We start from the raw sequence: 2,694 nt of genomic DNA, 5'->3' as shown, positions 1-2,694 counted from the left end.
TATATTGAATGATCTCCAAGATTCCTCCACTCTCCATCCATCCATGATAGTATACCACACCCTCCAGAGGATGTGACAAAGTCAGCACTTTGTCTTGATAGTCTTGAATGCTATACATTTTTAACCTAGATTTTTAACTTATAAATCTAGGGGCGCCTGGGTGGCTCAGTCAGTTGGGCAACTGCCTTCGGCTCTGGTCATGATCTCAGGGTCTTGGGATCGAGCCCCACGTCGGGCTCCCAGCTCCGCGGGAAGACTGCTTCTCCCTCTCCTACTCCCCCTGCTTGTGTTCCCTCTCTTGCTGTGTCTCTTTTTATCAAATAAATAAATAAAAGCTTTAAAATAAATAAATAAATAATAAATCTAATACCCCATCATTTCCATGAAGAAATATTGAATCTGATCAGCTGAACTTCCCAAAAATCTTTAACTATAAAATATGTATGTCAAAATATTCATAAATCATAGCATCTGGGAAGCCTTTAATGTATGTTGAACAAATGAATGAATTCCTTTATCTTCATCACTGAAAATCCGCAGTTTTCATACCTATTTGTCCACTGTCAGCATTGGGTGTAGGCTCAAAGATATGCATTAGTACCATTTATAGGATACAATTCCTTTAGGACTGTTGCTCTGTAAATGTCCAGACAGCAACCTGAGAAGGTATATGTTGTCTTTAAGACTATAATTTTCTCTAAATGTATCCTTATATACTTAGTAAAACAGTCATCATTACTATACCTACATACAGCTTTCTCAAAATTATTATAGATACAACAAAAGCTAGAAAGATGTTATTTTATAATTACTCTAAAATAAAAACAAAGTGACAAAAATATTTTTCCTTTTCATCTTTCCCCAAAGTGTTTTGCTCACTTCCCATAATTCTAAAGGACCTATCATCTCTTCCCCAGCATTAATAAAAATGTTTAAAATACCTCCTGAAAGGGAATATATTTACAGTTACCAAAGTCCAACTGCGCTCTGACTCAGCAAAATGAGAACAATCCAGTTAATGAAATGCTTCAATTAATAAGGGGCAAAAAGGTTTATAAAGGGGAAAATATCACTTTCTAAATCCTACCACATTTACTATATGTCTTAATTCAAGATTGGCAAGGAGAAGCAGAACTACAGTTAGATTTTATTGCATTTATTTGCCCTGAATGGCGTTTCTCAATAGGCTTTTCAGACTCAATCTTAATGACTGTATCACCCCACCACACGGCTACATAATGCATTACTGATTGACATATACTTGATGGTGAAGATTAGGATACGGTGAAAAGCTGCAATTTTTTTTATTTGATGAAATAAAAGTGATAGCTGTACAGGAAAAGAAGCACACCGTTAGGGAAGATAGTTTTATACTTATTACATATTAAGGTTAAGCAACTGTGTTGTGTGACAGACATATTAAACACTCATATTCTCAAAAGGCAAACCTGGAAGAGCACAGCTTTCTTTTTTATCAGCCCAGAAAATAATTGGCTTAGGGAAGCTTTTAAGTTATGAAAAAAATAAATTCCTCTTTATTTTATGGTTGAGAGAAAAATACAGCTCAGCTGCTGGCATCCCTGAAGGTGGTCAGAATGAGTCTGGAAAATCTTCACGGAAAGGAGGGAAATGTGTAGTGGGCCAAGATATGTTAAATACAGAAGTAATGTCATAGAGTAGTCTAAAGCAAAGGACAGCCAGCAGAGACTGGGCCAACGCAGACAGGATGTAATGGAAGCAGAAAATAAATAGCTATTAACAACAAGAGTGCAGTGTGAAATGAGGAAGCAGAAGAAAGCAAGGATGTATGCAACCATGAAGTGAATGCTTAGTCTCAGAGATGAGAGGCTTAGAGAAGGATAGATTAAGACCCCTAAAAAGAAAGATCACAGTGCACTCAGGGAAAGAGAAGACCCCCAACATCCTTCCTACTTATTCTTCCAATAAAACACACAGCGGGGCCCACCTTACCACATCCTGGCTGATACTAACTTTATCAACCTTTCCAATAAAGCCAAACTCAACTTACAACAGTCAAAGATGGACTGTCTGTATGCCAAGTGCATCCCTTATATAACTGACTATGTAATGGCTGAAATTGAGAAATTGGGGCAAAAGTATCGTGTGGCTCTAAGGATTGTCAAGGATCCAAGATTTGAATGATTACCATGCACACACAAAGGAAGCAGGTGACTGCTTAGTATAGAGAGTAACTCAACACAAGTGTTATACTGTGGCCACAGTTGACTGGGATCTTAAGGGAAGGATCCGGAAGATCCCTGGAGTTCCCATCATGGACATTTCTAACCATAGGTACAACACTGAGCAGATGCCAGTTGATTATGGAGCCCCTCGGTTCTAATTCTTAATAGAGTTCCTCTGCCTTCTTTTACCAACTTTTCCCGTTACCAATTCTTACAGCAATATGCTATAGCATGAATTATTATTCCACTTATTCATTTGCTTTGTTATGAGCTGAGTATGGTTAAATACACTCACTTTCTGATGTTGTTTTGAAATTGATATTTTGTATCATTTTAAAATTGTTGCATCTTTTTATAAATCAGATGACTGCCACAAATAAAATAAAATTAAATTAAAATAAATAACTCCTGAGAGATAACTTTCAGAAAGCTTTAAACCCATCTTCAAATCAAGAAATCAATCCCATTTGCAACTGCACCAAAAATATTA

The 2,694-nt window shown here is 36.8% G+C and overlaps 1 pseudogene; it reads left to right on the top strand.

Annotated features, from left to right (window-relative positions):
• Positions 1–1,779: 1,779 nt before the first annotated feature.
• On the top strand, positions 1,780–2,362 carry LOC118027280 (annotated as a pseudogene).
• The last annotated feature ends 332 nt before the right edge of the window (positions 2,363–2,694 follow it).

Source organism: Mirounga leonina, unplaced genomic scaffold (genome assembly GCF_011800145.1).
Source record: "Mirounga leonina isolate KUSES-001 unplaced genomic scaffold, KU_Mleo_1.0 Mir_366, whole genome shotgun sequence".
NCBI lineage: Eukaryota > Metazoa > Chordata > Mammalia > Carnivora > Phocidae > Mirounga > Mirounga leonina.
The sequence above is the reverse complement of the archived record's forward strand: the minus strand, read 5'-3'. Positions and strand labels throughout refer to the sequence as shown.